The following is an 18,227-nucleotide window of genomic DNA, read 5'->3' as shown; positions in this document are numbered from 1 at the left end:
GAGAACTGGGAAGCCCTGGAGCGCTCCAGCTGGAGGTCAGCTGTGACCAGCAGTGCTGTAGAATTTAAAGAGGCATGAATGGAGGGCGAAAGAGAGAAGCATTCCAAGAGGAAGGCATGTCAAGCCAACCCCAACTGGGACCGCCTTCTGTCTGGAAACCGATGCCCTCACTGCGGGAGAAGATGCAGATCAAGAATAGGGCTCCACAGTCACCTATGGTTCCACTGCACACTGGAGGACCATCCAACTCTGACAACGAGGGATCGCCTAAGTAAGTATAAATCCCAGCAACTACAACTCCCAAATGACAAAATCAACCCCCCCCCCCGCCCCAACACCACCAGTATTCAAATTTGGGCATATCGGATATTTGTGCCAAATTTGGTCCAGTGAATGAAAATCCATCCTGCATATTGGATATTGACGTGACGATCCTTGCATTGTAGCATTCAGCCAGCCCCATTTTCCCCTTCTCCTTGCACTAGCCTTGGCCCAGCCCATTCTAAACAGTCTAGGCCCCTTATTTAAATCTTTGCTCTTGGCAGCTTAACTTGCATGAAGAAGACAGCGGAACTGGTTTTAAACTGATTTTAATATATATGTTGTGTTAACAGTTTATGCCTATGTTTTTGTTGTATATTATATGTTTTTGTATTATTTTGCATATGTGGAAACCACTCTGAGTCCCCTAGAGGAGATAGGGTGGTATATAAATAAAGTTTTATTTTTATTACTAGTTGTACCTGCCACGCATTGCTGTGGCCAACCTTCCTTTTTTCTCTCCTCCTTTTTTCTCTCCTTCCTTCCTTCCTTCCTTCCTTCCTTCCTTCCTTCCTTCCTTCCTTCCTTCCCTCCCTCCCTCCCTCCCTCCCTCCCTCCCTCCCTCCCTCCCTCCCTCTTTCCCTCTTTTTCTTTCCCTTCATCTTTCTTCCTTCTCTACCTGTTTCTTTTCTCACTTCTTTTGCTCTTTGGTTCCATCCTTCCTTGTCTCTTTCCTTCCTTCCCTCTTTCTCTCCTCCTTTTTTCTCTCCTTCCTTCCCTCTTTTTCTTTCCCTTCTTCTTTCTTCCTTCTCTACCCGCTCCTTTTCTCGCTTCCTTTGCTCTTTGGTTCCATCCTTCCTTGTCTCTTTCCTTCCTTCTTTCCCTCCCTCCCTCTTTCTCTCTTTCATTCCTTCTCTCCTTCCTTTCCTCTTTCACTTTTTTATTTCTGTCTCTCCTTTCTTTCTCTCCCTCCTTCTCTCCTTTCTTCACCCTTTCTGTGTGTTTTGTGTGTGCATATATTTCTGTATATTTTATGTACATGTGTATATATGTGTGTTTGTGTACATATGTGGTTTTGTGCATGCATTGTAATGTATTATTTTGGGTTTTTTGTTGGTTTTTTTGCTTTTTAAGTCAGAGGATGCTTGGCATAGATGCAGGAGAAACGTCAGGAGAGAATGCCTCTAGACCATGGCCATATAGCCCGAAAAAACCTACAACAACCCAGTGATTCCGGCCATGAAAGGCTTCGACAATACATATATTCATGTTATTTGCCTTTGTTTGGGCCTTGGAAACTTTGCCGTGCATTTAAGTTCCTGTTTTGACTTTTGAACTTCAGCAACCTTATTTATATGTTTTGATTTTACCTTTCTTCAATAAACTACAAAACCTACAGCCCTGGCGTGTGGTGTTGTTCTGCGCAAGGTGAATCTATCCTGAGTTGCGACACACACACATACTCTATCTCTTCTACACCTAGTTCAATTACTTTTTGACTAGCCAGATTTTTATCTTGGAGACAGCTTTCTGTTTTGTATTTATGCAAAGGGAGATGAAAACATGTCTCTTGGCTTTCCAGAGGGTTCATAGGGCATCAATGTTCCCGAAGTACGAACGCACAGAAACCAATTGTTCCTCAACACATATTTTGGAAGAGATATGTTTCACTTCGTTACATATTATTGCAAGACTTGGACATGTTTGTAGCACCTTACATAGTTTCTTTGGAAGGGATGTAGCAGGGCCCAAGGTTGCATAAGCAATAAGGAGTTTGAAAATGGCTTAACATTTTGTTCTTCACCCTGCTAGACTGGTTTCTGTAGCAACTGGATCATTTCAGGGGCCTCCCCCCCCCCCCTCCTGTGCTGTTCACTGCTGCGGGAGTGAAGTAAACGGGAGCGAAACAACAGCCTACAGCATTTTGAGAGAGAGAGATGCAAATCTAAGACTTCGAGTCTTCCTGTTGAGTCAAAGGGAGACAAAAACAAGGCGCCCAGCCCAAGGCTTAACACCCCAAAGCAGTCAAGAGAACTTGACGCCTTCTGTTCTTGCAAAGTAAAAACTCAACCGTATTCAAACAATTAAGTAGGTCTCCATTGCAATGATTTCAGCCAGAAATAAGATGGCTTAAAGAAGCGTTTCTCAGCCTGGGGGTCGCGAGGGGGTGGTCAGCCGTGTCGCCAGAGATCACCAGAAAACACAGTATTGTTTGTTAGTCATGGGAGTTCTGTGTGGGAAGTTTGCCCCAATTCTATTGTTGGTGGGGTTCAGAATGCTCTTAGATTGTAGGTGAACTATAAATCCCAGCAACTACAGCTCCCAAATGTCAAGGTCTATTTCCCCCAAACTTCATCAGAGTTCACATTTGGGCATATTGAGTATTCATGCCAAGTTAAGTCCAGATCCATCATTGTTGGAGTCCACAATGCTCTCTGGATGGAGGTGAACTACAACTCCCAAATGAGAAAACCAATCGTCCCGCAACCCCACTAGTATTCAAATGTGGGTGTAACTACAATTCCCAAATGTCAAGGTCTATTTCCTCCAAACTCCACCAGAGTTCACATTTGTGCATATTGAGTATTCATGCCAAGTTGGGTCCAGATCCATCATTGTTGGAGTCCACAGTGCTCTCTGGATGGAGGTGAACTACAACACCCAAATGACAAAACCAATCCCCCCCAACCCTATTAGTATTCAAATGTGGGTGTAACTACAATTACCAAATGTCAAGGTCTATTTCTCCCAAACTCCATCTGTGTTCATATTTGGGAATATGGAATATTCGTGCCAAGTTTGGTCCAGATCCATCATGGTTTGAGTCCACAGTGCTCTCTGTATGTAGGTAAACTGCAACTCCCAAACTCAAGGTCAATGCCCACCAAACCCTTCCAGTATTTTGTGTTTTTCATGGGAGTTCTGTGTGTCAAGTTTGGTTCAATTCCATCATTGGGGGAGTTCAGAATGCTCTTTGATTGTAGGTGAACTATTAATCTCAGCAACTATAACTCCCAATTGTCAAGGTCTATTTCCCCCAAACTGCACCAGTGTTCACATTTGGGCATCTTGAAAATTCGTGCCAAGTTGGACATTCCAGATATATAAACCCTGCTTGTCCTAATTTCCAACAGACTTCACAACCTCTGAGGATACTTGCCATAGATGGAGGCGAAATGTCAGGAGAGAATGCTTCTGGAACATGGCCATACAGCCGGAAAACTCACAGCAGCCTAGTGATTCCGGTAATGAAACCCTTTGACGATACAGTATTCCAACAATTAAGCAGCAGCTTATTGCCCCTCAAAACTGAGATGCCATTGATTCCCACAACTCTATTGTCCTCATCCCACACAAACTGGTCAGCTTGCAGTTGTTTGAGGCTTGGTCTGATCCCTAAATAGACTAGAGACTCTTTGTTTTGAAGCACGAAAGGCTCCAAAAAATTTCCATCAAAAAATTTCCATCATCCACACTGTAAACAACAATAAAGATGAAGTACTGTGAAAGACTAAAGATCCATTAATGTATGGATTATGTTCTTATGTGGTATTTGCGGGGTGGGGGTAGGGGTGGGAGGAACTTGCCTTCGTATTTCATTAGTAACATACATTACCTAATGGATTAATGTGCATATTTTGCAAGGCAATTTAATGCATGTGAAATACCACTCTTGCAGAACAAAGGATAGATGGATGCTATGTTAACCTCCCCTACTGAGTTTGTGCACAACCTTTTGTTTCCATCTTCCATGATACAACTGCACTATCAAACTGTAAGTTCACAAACAGGATATTTAATACTACCATATCGTCATAGTAATTTGATAAATTAACGTACTCTATGGAAAGGGGAAGACTCATCAATAACGTATAGTCCTAACAGGAAATTGATACAACACCCTGGGAATTTTTGCTCCATTACTGTGTTCCTGACAACAACAAAAGCTTTCATCTCCTTGTGAATAATTTATGTAGAATGATAATGAACAATACAATATGTAGGGTACATTCAAAAATTCTTTGAAGCATGACCACTACCTCATAATATTATAATCAACTGCAGTATGTTACTATAGTTTATTGTTACATATTATTTCATATTTATGGTTCTTTCTTCGTTACTGATTGTTTAAATTGAAGCACCATAAGATTGTCAAATGTATCTGTTGTAGTAGAGCAGTGGTTCTCAACATGGGGGTCGGGACCCCTGGAGGGGTCGCAAGGGGTTTTTAGAGGGGTCGCCAAAGACCATCAGAAAACACATTTTCTATTGGTCATGGGGGTTCTGTGTGGGAAGTTTCGCCCAATTATATCATTGGTGCGGTTCATAATTCTCTCATTGTAGGTGAACTATAAATCCCAGCAACTACAACTCCCAAATGGCAAAGTCTATTTTCACCAAACTCCACCAGTGTTCATATTTGGGCATATTGAATATTCATGCCAAGTTTGGTCCAGATCTATCATTGTTTAAGTCCACAGTGCACTCTGGATGCAGGTGAACTACAACTTCAAAGCTCAAGGTCAATGTCCACCAAACCCTTCCAGTATTTTCTGTTGGCCATGGGAGTTCTGTGTGCCAAGTTTGCTTCAATTCCATCGTTGGTGGAGTAAAGCATGCTCTTTGATTGTAGGTGAACTATAAATCCCAGCGACTACAACTCCCAAATGACAAAATTAATCCCCCCAACACCACCTGTATTCAATTTTGGTCCACTGATGAAAATACATCCTGCATATCAGATATTTACATAATAACAGTAGCAAAGTTGCAGATATGAAGTAGCAATAACAATATTTTTTTGCTTGGGGGTCACCACAGCATGAGGAACTGTATTGAGGGGTCGTGACATTAAGAAGGTTGAGAACCACTATAGTAGAGTCTGTTGGCAACACTGCAACTGGTAGTAGGAGTGTCAAGAGGAGGGAAAAGAGGTATTCAGGAGCTAGATGAGGAACAGCAGAGAAGGGGATCCTTATGTCACCCACTGATGAAGAATCCTTCGAGGGGTTTTCCGAGAGTGAAATGAATGAGGAGGAGGAAGGCGATACAGTAGATGTAAATAGGGGAATTAAGAGGATTACTCGAGAGCAGGAGTCAGACGAGGAGCGTCAAAGAAAGAAGATCCGGGAGATACTTACTGCTTCCACGGAAGAAGAGGATTTCATGGGTTTTTCTGGGAATTATGGGTCTGGGAGTGATGGGGATGAGAAGGAAGCACTAGATTGGACCAAGGTACAAGAAGTTAAGAATGTGTGTACTCAAGCAACGTACAGTGACACATTTGCAGGGTTTTCTGGTGGTGGGGATTGGCAATCGGGTGATACTGTAGAATCCTGGGGAGACCTAAGTCTTGACAAGAGGTGGAAGAGTTGGAGAGATGGACATTGGCGCTCAGCTGTGGAAGCTAACCAGCTGAGAGTGATGAGGATGGGGTGGAGGGCAGCTCATCATCGGATGATGAGTTGTAAGATAAAAGTAGACACTGAATTGATAGAACTTTGCAGTAGGCAAAGTGTTGGTTTTGTGCCTTGGGTTGTGTCGCTGCCGCTTTCCTGTTGGGCTTGGGTCCTGGATTTGCTGTTTTGCTTCAGGTACCAACTGGCTTGGATTCTTGTAAGTACGGATTTCCCCTCTCCTTGACTTTGGACTGTTTTTGACGATGCTGCTGCCTTGTGGACTTTGGAACCTTTCAACTTCGGACTTGGATTTCTTCGACTTTGGACTTCATTTGGAAGACGGCTCTTCTTCACGGCTCTTTATTTGATTGTTTTCCTTTTACTGTGTGATATTGGGGTGTTTTGGAAGAACTGCTTAATCCGGATTTTTTGCCAGGATAATCTGGATTATTGACTAAATTTGTTTTTCAAGCTGGAAATTGCTTCAACTTTTGAGTTTTGTCCAGAGGCACTGAAGTAAGTGTCTCTGAGTCTTGTTTACTTTGCTTTAATAAACTATTCTTTTGGACATACTCCTGAGTCCGGCTCTTTAAGGCATCTGGGTTCCAACAGTATCCCTCTAAATGAAATATTTGTACCAGGGGTCCCCAAACTAAGGCCCGCAGGCCGGATACAGCCCTCTGAGGTCATTTATCCAGCCCTCGCTCAGGGTCAACCTAAGTCTGAAATGACTTGAAAGCACACAACAACAACAACAACCCTATCTCATCAGCCAAAACCAGGCCCACATTTCCCACTGAAATACTAATAAGTTTATATTTGTTAAAATTGTTCTTCATTTTAATTATTGTATTGTTTTTTAAAGTGTTTTTTGCACTACATATTTGTGCAGTGTGCATAGAAATCCATTCTTTTTTTCCAAATTATAATATGACCCTCCAACAGTTTGAAGGACTGTGACCTGGCTCTCTGTGTAAAAAGTTCGAGTACCCCTGGTTTATATGTCCAGTGATCATGGTCTATTTTTATGTGATCAGGAAGAAATGTGACAAAAGTAAATTACATCAGCAAAAGAATAAAATTCCAAATATGTAGATACCTGCAAATGAGGCATGTTGTACAATATACATCAAATGGAGTCATTAGCAGTGATCTTCATCAGCTGGCTTTTAGTACGCCTTAGGGATCATCCATAAACTGTTTGGCCCCGCTGTCTTCCATATTTCTAAGTGACCAAGTATTCTTTCTGCGGGAAACAAAGAAAGAAATTTAACACTTCTGTTATTAGGTTGCCACTTTATTATTTCCTGTCTTTTAACTGAAATAATTCAACAATAGCCTGAAATATGCTCTTACATTTATTTTTTAAATTAAACTTTAAAAGGATATACAAATTGAATACTCTGCTTGTCATCATGTTGTAATGAGACAACCACTGAGATCATGTGGGGTTTTTTGTTCTTGTTGTTATTGGCTATTCTCAATAGTTGTCCCTTGGTCAGTTCCTATTGTCTTTGGTCTCTTGAGCTATAAATTCCACGTGAGTGACCCCCTTCACATCTGGATAATGGTAGCTGTTCTTTACCTGCAAACATTATAGGTTTCATTCTTCTATTCTGAGTATCAGTTTTATTATTTCCATTGCACCACTTTGAAGGATCATTTCTTTCGATGTAATATTCTTAGTAATTAATTTTCAAACAACTGAATCCCCTACATATACAGAGGAGCTTAACAGTCCACTTAAACTAGCATTTCTCAACCTGAAAGGGGGGGGGGGGTCAAGAGGGGGGTTGCCAAAGAAAACACAGTATTTTCCGTTGGTCATGGGGATTCTATGTGGGAAGTTTTGCCCAATTCTATTGTTGGTGGGGTTCAAAATCCTCTTTGATTGTAGGCGAACTATAAATCCCAAATGACAAAGTCAATCCTCCCACAACCCTACCAGTATTTAAATTTGGGCGTATTGGATATTTGTGCCAAATTTGGTCCAGTGAATGAAAATCCATCCTGCATATCAGCTACTGATATGACAATCCTTGCACTGTAGCATTCAACCAGCTCCATTTCTCCCTTCTCCTTGCACTAGCCTTGGCTCAGCCCATTCCAAATAGTCCAGGCCTTATTGAAATCTTTACCCCTGGCAGCTTACCTTACATGAAGAAGAGAGCTGAACTGGTTTTAAATTGATTTTAATGTATATGTTGTGTTAACAGTTTGTGCCTATGTTTTTGTTTTATATTGTATATTTTTGTATTATTTTGATGGGGTTCAGAATGCTCTTATTGTTGGTGAACTATAAATCCCAGTAACTATAACTCCCAAATGTCAAGATTCTATTTTCCCCAAACTACACCAGTGTTTACATTTGGGCATATTGAGTATTTGTGTAGAGTTTGGTCCAGATCCATCATTGTCCACAGTGATCTCTGGATGTAGGTGAACTACAACACCAAAACCAAAGGACACTGCCCATCAAGCCCTTCCAGTATTTTCTGTTGGTCATGGGAGTACTGTGTGCCAAGTTTGGTCCAATTCTATTGTCAGTGGGGTTCGGAATGCTCTTTGATTGTAGGTGAACTATAAATCCCAGCAACTACAACTTCCAATTGTAGTTGTCAAGGATGTATTTTTCCTAAACTCCATGAGTGTAAACTTTTGGCATATTGTATTGTCGAAGGCTTTCATGGCTGGAATCACTAGGTTCTTGTGGGTTTTTTCGGGCTATAGAGCCATGTTCTAGAGGCATTTCTCCTGACGTTTCACCTGCATCTATGGCAAGCATCCTCAGAGGTAGTAAGGGGATACTACCTCTGAGGATGCTTGCCATAGATGCAGGCGAAACGTCAGGAGAAATGCCTCTAGAACATGGCTCTATAGCCCGAAAAAACCCACAAGAACCTTTTGGCATATTGAGTATCTGTGCCAAGTTTGGTCCAGATCTATCATTGTTTGAGTCCACAGTGCTCTCTGGATGGAGGCGAACTACAACTCCAAAACTCAAAGTCAATGCCTACCAAACCTTCCAGTATTGAGTGTTGTTAGTGGAAGTTCTGTGTGCCAAGTTTGGTTCAATTCCATCGTTGGTGGAGTTCAGAATGCTCTTTGATTGTAGGTGAACTATATATCCCAGCAACTACAACTCCCAAATGACAAAATCAACCCCCCCCCCCTCCCGCCAACCCCACTAGTATTCAAATGTGTGCATATTGGGTATTTGTGCCAAATTTGATCCTGCATATCAGATATTTACATTATGATTCAAAACAGTAGCAAAATTAGTAATGAAGTAGCAAAAAATTAATAATTTTATGGTTAGGCGTCACCACAACATGAGGAACTGCATTAAGAGGTCATAGCATTAGGATGATTGAGAGCCACTGACTTAAACTGTATTTTAAATTCTAATGTATTGTTAATTGCAAAAACGTATATCCATTGCTTGTCTGGCCTGATTTATAATTTACTTAAAACTCAAAGTTCTAAAAAGCTTGGAGCTTGCCAAGCATTCAGGACAGAGCTTTCCAGACAGTTGAATATACTCCTTTCAATTCCCAGTCTGGCTGTTCTTTAAACTTATCGTATATACTCGAGTATAAGCCAACTCAAATATAAGATTAATTTTACCACAAAAAACTGGGAAAATTGATTGACTTGAGTATAAGCCGAGGGTGGGAAATGCAGGAGCTATTGGTAAATTTTAAAATAAAAATACTTGCAAATAAAATTACATGAATTGAGGAATCAAGAGGTTAAATGTTTTTGAATATTTAAGATAAGACTGCCCAACTCTGATTAAATCATTCTGACCTTTTTCAATGTAAATGTGCTTGTGTATCCTTCCAATAAAAATAAATAGATTAAAATAATAAAGGTAATAATAATAATAATAATAATAATAATAATAGAGTAATATAATGGAAATGTAATATTAACAATAACAATAAATAGAGTAAAATAATAAATGCAATAATAACAATAAAGTAAAATAATAAATGTAATAATAATAATGCATTTATTATGTACTAGCCGTCCCCTGCCATGGGTTGCTGAGGCCCACATAGGGGTTATGTGTGCGGGGTTTGGCCCAATTCTGTCATTGATGGGGTTCAGAATGCTCTGTGATTGTAGGTGAACTATAAATCCTAGCAACGACAACTACCAAATGTCAAGATTCTATTTCCCCCAAACTCCACCAGTGTTCACATTTGGGCATATGGAATATCCGTGCCGAGTTTGGTCCTGATCCATCATTGTTTGAGTCCACAGTGATCTCTAGATGTAGGTGAACTGCAACTCCAAAACCAAAGGACACTGCCCACCAAACCCTTCCAGTATTTTCTTTTAGTCATGGGAGAACTGTGTGCCAAGTTTGGTTCAATTCCATTGTTGGTGGGGTTCAGAATGCTCTTTGATTGTAGGTGAACTATAAATCCCAGCAACTACAACTCCCAAATGACAAAATCAATTTTTTTGAGTAAAGGACATACATTGGGTTGGTGTATCGTGTCCAAATTTGGTGTCAATTCCCCCAGTGGTTTTTGAGTTCTGTGAATATCACAAACGAACATTACATTTTTATTTATATAGATTTATTTATAACAGAGTAAAATAATAAATAACCTTGACTCGAGTATAAGCCGAGGGGGATTTTTTCAGTCTAAAAAAAGGTCTGAAAAACTAGGCTTATACTCGAGTATATACAGTACTTTAATTGATACTACCTGGTATTCTGATGTTGATCAATTATACATGGATGATTGGATATCATCATCAACAGCAAGCAGTTCAATACAGAAAAGTAGCATGAAAATCAGACCGACAGCAGTGGTTTCAGTACATGTGATCAATTGGTTTGCGTACACAGAAAAGCAAAATACAACACGTACTCAGAGCAATAACCAGAGACCTATACCACAGTATTTACTTAACCTAAACGTTGAGTACGTAAACAATAGTTTAATAAGTCGAAGAAATACTTTCATTACACACACACACTCACCTTTACAGACATCTGCAACTTCCTTTAATTCTCTGTGATCCTCTGTGAACCGGATTCTTAAGACTGAAGATAACTGTGAACATATAAGGGGATTAAGTTAAGCTATTTATATTATTCTGCACCGGCAGCATTGAACATGGGTTTAAGCAGCCGCTGGGCCAACTGCCAAACATGCAGAGGAAAAATTGCCTCAAATGCCAAAGCTGCTGGACGAATTAAAAAGTAAAACTGGATTTAACGTATTTATACTTGACAAAGTTGGCAAGGGAAGGATACAGGATATTTTGCTTAGACAATAAGCTCGATATTTGAATTAAGCAAATGTAGAGCAAGGTTCACCAATTTACGGTCTCAGGTAGACGGACATAGTGAAGAATTGCCTTCTCTTTATATCCCTCAATTCTGTACATTGTTTTAAGAAGGTTTTTAATATCACAGACTTTATTATTCATATTTCTTTAATACAAGGGGAAAATATAGAAGCTTTCATTTTCTTTCATGCAGGTTTTTTTCATGTCAGGAGCAACTTGAGAAATTGCAAGTTGCTTCTGGTGTGAGAGAATTGCCTGTCTGCAAGGATGTTGCCCAGGGGATGCCTGGATGTTTTACCCTCCTGTGGGAGGCTTCTCTCATGTCCCCGGATAGGAAGCTGGAGCTATTTATTTATTTATTGTGTCAGGAGCAAGCCAAACAGTTGTATTGCATTTTTTAACAAACAAACAAAACACAAAATTTGCAGGCTTGGTAGCTGATTAAATGCCCTTTGACCAGTATCTGGCCCCTTGGAGTGCCTCTGGTGTTGCTGCAAGAAGGTCCTCCATTGTGCATGTGGCAGGGCTCAGGTTGCATTGTAGTAGGTAGTCTGTGGTTGCTCTTCTCCTGACTTGCATGTCGTGGATTCCACTTTGTACTCCCATTTCTTCAGGTTGGCTCTGCATCTCGTGGTGCCAGAGCGCAGTCTGTTCAGCGCCTTCCAAGTCGCCCAGTTTTCTGTGTGCCCAGGAGGGAGTATCTCATTTTGTCTCAGCCATTGATTGAGGTTCTGGGTTTGAGCCTGCCACTTTTGGACTCTCGCTTGCTGAGGTGTTCCAGCGAGTGTCTCTGTAGATATTAGAAAACTATTTACTGATTTAAGTCGTTGGTGTGCTGGCTGATACCCAAACAAGGGATGAGCTGGAGATGTCTCTGCCTTGGTCCTTTCACTATTGGCTGCTACTTCCCAGCGGATGTCAGGTGGTGCAATACCGGCTAAACAATGTAATTTCTCCAGTGGTGTAGGGTGCAGACACCCCGTGATAATGCAGCATGTTTCATTAAGAGCCACGTCCACTGTTTTGGTGTGGTGAGATGTGTTCCACACTGGTCATGTGTACTCAGCAGCAGAGTAGCATAGCGCAAGGGCAGATGTGTCCGGTTGTGATCCCCAGGTTGTGCCAGTCAGCTTTCGTATCATATTATTTCTAGCACCCACTTTTTGCTTGATATTCAGGCAGTGCTTCTTGTAGATCAGGGCACAGTCCAGAGTGACTCCCAGATATTTGGGTGAAGCTGGAGCTGACAGATGGGAGCTCACCCCTCTCCCCTAATTCGGAATGCCGACCTTTTGGTCAGCAGTTCAGCCAGCACAAGGGTTTAACCCATTACACCACCGAGGGCTCCTTCATGTAGGTAGTATTTCAGGTTTCGTGATAGCTTATCAAAATACTTTCACAACTTTAAAGTACACTCAGTTAAGTTCTATGAGCAGTTGCATTACATGAAGTCACCACAACAGATTCCAAAATGTGTTGCTGTGAGATATTTGCTCTGCTCCCTGGAGTTTGCTATGATGTTACGCAATATGGGTAGCCCTATGGGGAGCCCTCTCAGCCCAGTCATAGCAAATTTCTACATGGAACACTTTGAAAAACAAGCCCTGGAAACAGCAACAAAAAAGCCTCCTATATGGTTCAGATCTGTGGATGACACTTTCACCATTTGGAGGCATGGAGAAGAAGAACTAGACAGGTTCCTGGACCATCTCAACAGCATCCACCCAAACATCCAGTTCACCATGGAAAAAGAAAATGAAGGAAAATTGCCTTTTCCAGATGTCGTAGTCATCCGCAAACCAGATCAACAATTGGGTCACACAGTTTACAGAAAACCTACACACACAGATAGATATCTACACATAAACTCCAACTATCACCCAAGTCAAAAAAGAAGCACCATTAAAGCCTTGGCAGACCATGCAAAAAAGAATCTGCAAACCCCACTTCCTCCAAGATGAACTGAACCACCTCAACTGGGCTCTCCAGGCCAATGGAGACTCCACCTCAGACATCAGAAGAGCTGAAAGACCAAGAACAAGCCACGAGAGTCAAGACAAAGACTCAGCCAGAGGAAAAGTGTTCTTGCCAGACATCAAGAGAACCACTGACCGCATAGGGAAGCTGATGAGGAAACACAACATACAAACTATCTACAGACCCACCAAGAAAGTCCAACCAATGCTACGTTCAGTAAAGGACAAGAGGGATCCTCTCACCTCTGCAGGAGTCTACCGTATACCATGCAGCTGTGGACAAGTCTACGTAGGGACCACCAAACGCAGTGGAATTGTCCAGACATGAATCAAGGAACATGAAAGGCACTGCAGACTACTTCAACCAGAGAAGTCAGTCATAGCAGAGCACCTGATGAACCAGCCTGGACACAGCATATTATTGGAGAACACAGAAATGCTGGACCACTCTCACAACCACTATGTCAGACTACACAGAGAAGCCATTGAAATCCATAAGAAGCAGGTGGACAATTTCAACAGAAAGGAGGAAACCATGAAAATGAACAACATCTGGCTACCGGTATTAAAAAACACAACAGCAAAACAACAGAGAGGAAACAACCAGGGACAGCTAATCACCTCTCAACAAAAGATTGCCCCAGGCATTAACAAGCCACACCAAAAAACTGCCAGGCGATCAAATGCTAATCAAGGTGATCAGTTGAAACATTCACACCTAACCCCAACAGACAAGAGTCCTTTGTCCCACTCTGGTCATTCTACAGATATATAAACCCATTTTCCTAGTTCCAACAGACCTCATAACCTCTGAGGATGCTTGCCACAAATGCAGGCGAAACGTCAGGAGAGAATGCCTCTAGAACAGGCCATATAGCCCGAAAAAACCTACAACAACCTAGTGATTCCGGCCATGAAAGCTTTCAACAATACATTCAACCAGGGACAACTAATCACCTCTCAACAAAAGATTCCCCCAGGCACTAACAAGCCACACCAAAAAATTGCCCAGCCAACAAATGCTAATCAAGGTGGTCAGTTGAAACATTCATACCTAGCTCCAGCAGACAAGAGTTCTTTCTCCCACTGTGGACATTCCACAGATATATAAACCCCTTTTCCTAGTTCCAACAGACCTCACTACATCCAAGGATGCTTGCCATAGATGCAGGTGAAACGTCAGGAGAGAATGCTTCTAGAACATGGCCACATAGCCTGAAAAAAACTACAACAACCCAGTGATTCTGGCCATGAAAGCCTTTGACAATACATGTTACACAATACTTTATCTAAGGATTAAGAGGCCATCAAATGTGGATGACTCTGAGTTTTCCCTCCCTTACATCACATTTAGTCAAAGCAATTGATGTTCCAGATCAATGCTTGTGCATGCTAATAGTTAGATGAAGGACAATAACCCTCATAAATTATGCATTTGCATTAAAAAGCATTTAAGAGTGTCTGAGAAGTGACTTGACTTTGTTACATTCAAATGGCAATGCAAAATCAGTTAGTCAGAGAATTAACACTGACCCAAAGTGAAATTAAAAGAAATTAAACACTGGGTTGCTGTGAGTTTTCAGACAATTGAATATACAGTTGGGCTGTATGGACATGTTCCAGAAGCATTCTCTCCTGACATTTTGCCCACATCTATGGCAGGCATCCTCAGAGGTTGTGAGTGTTGGAAATTAGGCAAGTGGGGTTAATATATCTGTGGAATAATGTCCAGGGTGGGAGAAAGAACTCTTGTCTGTTGGAGGCAAGTGTGAATGTTGCAATTGGCCACCTTGATAAGCACTGAATCATCTTGTAGCTTCAAAGCCTGGCTGCTTCCTATCTGCGGGAATCATTTACTAAAAGTGAACCAATGTTTTCTCAAAATTATTCTAAGCCATATTCTGCAATCCCAACATTTACATCCTCCGTGGGAGCTAAATAGCAAATTGACTTCATACATTTAAAAAGGTGATGTTTTATAAACATACTAGCTGTCCCCACCCACACTTTGCTGTGGCCTCAGTCTGTTCCTTCCTTCTCTACCTCTTTCCTTCCTTATCCCCCCTTTTCTGTCTCTTCTTCTTTCCTTCTCTGCCTCTTTCTTTCCTTCCTTTCTTCTCTCTTCCCTTCCCCCTTTCCCTCCCTTCCTTCCCTCCATCCTTTTCTCTCTTTCTTTCATTCTTTCTCTCTTTCCTTCTTTCTCTCCTTCCTTCCTTTCTGCTTTCATTCCTTCCCTCTTTTTTCTTTCTTTTTCTCTTCCCTTCCTCTTTTCCCTCCCTTTTTCCTTCTTTCCCCACTTTTTTCCCTTCCACTTTCTCTTCTTTCTTCCTTCTCTACCTCTTTCTTTCCTTTCTTCTCTCCTTCCTTTCCTCTTTCCCTCCCTCCTTTCCATCCTTTCCTATGTCTCTTTCCTTCATTCTTTCTCCTTCCTTCCTTCCCTCCCATTTTCATTCCTGCCCTTTTTTTTCTTTCTTTTTCTTCTTCCTTCTTTCCCTCCTTCCCCACTTTTCCTTTCCTTACTTACTTCTCTACCTCTTTCGTTTCTCTCAAATCTGGTATGGCCAGCTCTTTCCCTTGCGCAGGAAGGGGCAGGTCCAGGGGAGTTGTTTCCACGCATGCACTGTGTCATCATTTAGGTTTTTTGGGGTTTTAAGTCCTTTCCACTGTGTTTTTCAGTGTTTTATGAGTGATGGCCATTCATTGGCCTGATAGGTGTATTGTGTCCAGATTTTGTGTCATTTCATCCAGTGGTTTTTGAGTCATGTTAATCCCACAAACCAACATTACATTTTTATTTATAAAGACTAGCTGTCCCCTGCCACACGTTGCTGTGGCCCAGTCTGCGTATATGCGTTGTGTGTGTATATTTGTGTGTATATATTTGTGTATATGTGTGTTTGTATATGTGTGTGTGTGGTTTTGCGCATACATTTTTTTTGTTTTTTTGCTTTTAAAGTCTCTCCCACTGTGTTTTTCAGTGTTTTTATGAGTGATGGTCACTCATTGGCCTGAGAGGTGTATTGTGTCCAAATTTGGTGTCAATTCATCCAGTGATTTTTGAGTTATATTAATCCTACAAGCCAACATTACGTTTTTATTTATATAGATTGTGTAGTCTAACATTTCAAAAGTAAAATAAGAGTTCCAATGCTCTACTAATTGAATATTTTTAAAGTTCATCAGGCAATATCCTGTATAGAAGGCACTGAACCCCAAAATATAAAAAAATAATAATACTTGGAATCTATTTAATAGCGTGTGCCAAATGGAGACACAGACCACTGAGCAATATTGATCAATTGTATATGAGCAGATGATCAGATATTTTTAGACAAGTCCTTTATATAACATACTACCAAAGAGCGATTGTGGCCTAATTAAGTTGACAATTGACAAACAATATCAAGTCAGCCTTCTTTCTCTAAATATTCTGCAGCCTTTGCCAAACCATTCATCCAGAGATCACTGTGGACTCAAACAACGATGGATAGTTCACCTACAATCAAAGAGCATACTAAACCCCACCAACGATGGAATTGAACCAAACTTGGCACACAGTTCTGCCATGACCAACAGGGTTTGGTGGGCAGTGTCCTTTGGTTTTGAGTTGTAGTTCACCTACATCCAGAGATTACTGTGGACTCAAACAATGATGGATCTGGACCAAACTCTACACGAATACTCAATATGCCCAAATGTGAACACTGGTGGAGTTTGGGGAAAATGGAATCTTGACATTTGAGAGTTGTAGTTGCTGGGATTTATAGTTCACCTACAATCACAGAGCATTCTGAACCCCACCAACAATAGAATTGGGCCAAACCTCCCACACAGAACCCCCATGTGGGTCACAGCAACGCGTGGCAGGGAATGGCTCATTATATATATAAACTCAATTTTAAACCCAATTATAGAATATATAAACCCAATTTTCCTAGTTCCAACAGACCTCACAACCTCTGAGGATACTTGCCATAGATGCAGGAAAAACGCCAGGAGAGAATGCTTCTAGAACAGCATTTCTCAACCTGGGGGTCGGGACCCCTGAGGGGGTCGTGAGTGGGTGTCAGAGGGGTCGCCAAAGACCATCAGAAAACACAGTATTTTCTGTTGGTCATGGGGGTTCTATGTTGGAAGTTTGGCCCAATTCTATTGTTGGTGGGGTTCAGGATGCTTTTTGACTCTAAGTGAACTATACATGCCAGCAACTACAACTCCCAGAGGGCAGGGTCTATTTTCCCCAAACTCCATCTGTGTTCATATTTGGGCATATGGAATATTTGTGCCAAGTTTGGTCAATGTTTGAGTCTATAGTGCTCTCTGAATGTCAATGAACTACAACTCCCAAACTCAAGGTCAATGTCCACCAAACCCTTCCAGTATTCTCTGTTGGTCATGGGAGGTCTGCATGCCAAGTTTGGTTCAATTCCATCCTTGGTGGAGTTCAGAATGCTCCTTGATTTTAGGTGATCTATAAATCCCAGCCACTACAACTCCCAAAATGACAACATCAACCCCACCAGTATTCAAATTTGGGCATATCGGGTATTTATGCCAAATTTGGTCCAGTGAATGAAAATAAATCCAGCATATCAGATATTTGCATTACGATTCATAACGGTAGCAAAATTACAGTTCAGAAGTAGCAATGAAAATAATTTTATGGTTGGGGGTCACCACAACATGAGGAACTGTATTAAGGGGTTGCGGCATGTGGAAGGTTGAGAACCACTGTTCTAGAACATGGCCATATAGCCTGAAAAACCGACAACAACCCAGAATCTAAAGATGACCAAAATCGATTTGTAACCCTTTTGGTACTAATGTTGGAGATTGGTCCCTGGTCAAAGAAAGGTTGGGAACTACTGATCTAGAACAAACCCAGATTACAATACTGGTCAAATCCACTAATTTATTCACTAGGCTTACATTTACAGCATTTATCAGACGATCTAATAGAATGATTTGGCAATGTACTGACTGTGTTTGAATGATCATATCACTTTTTACGAAACAGTGGTATAAACAAAGTTTGGTACTTTTATCCTTCCTCTTTTATGTTATGTAACTGTAAGCTAGATACCAAATAACATTAAAGCTTTAGCAACATACGTCAAAACTCCTTTAAAAAAACCCCCAAAGCAACCCTATTTCTATTTGTTACAATTGTTATTCCCCAGATGGTCGTCTGAGAAAAATTCTCCAGCCCCAGGAGGCAAAAGAAGTTTCTTTTTTCCTAGTTATTCGCCTTGCAGATTTTGTTACAGAAAATTCA

General features: G+C 41.2%; 1 protein-coding gene across 4 annotated transcripts in view; it reads right to left on the bottom strand.

Moving 5' to 3' along the window:
- Positions 1-18,227, bottom strand: part of PEAK1 (pseudopodium enriched atypical kinase 1) — a 122,601-nt gene that overhangs the window by 82,038 nt on the left and 22,336 nt on the right. For all 4 annotated transcript variants that reach the window (XR_010910293.1, XM_067471272.1, XM_060755723.2 and 1 more), the window contains exons 2-3: positions 10,666-10,738; positions 6,763-6,909 (exon numbers count right to left, since the gene is read on the bottom strand). The gene's annotated coding sequence lies outside the window, so the exon portion shown is untranslated. The remainder of the gene's footprint in view (positions 1-6,762; positions 6,910-10,665; positions 10,739-18,227) is intronic.

This window comes from Anolis sagrei, chromosome 9 (assembly GCF_037176765.1).
Source record: "Anolis sagrei isolate rAnoSag1 chromosome 9, rAnoSag1.mat, whole genome shotgun sequence".
NCBI classification, from domain to species: Eukaryota; Metazoa; Chordata; class Lepidosauria; order Squamata; family Dactyloidae; genus Anolis; species Anolis sagrei.
This window is presented reverse-complemented; position numbering and strand designations above follow the sequence as displayed.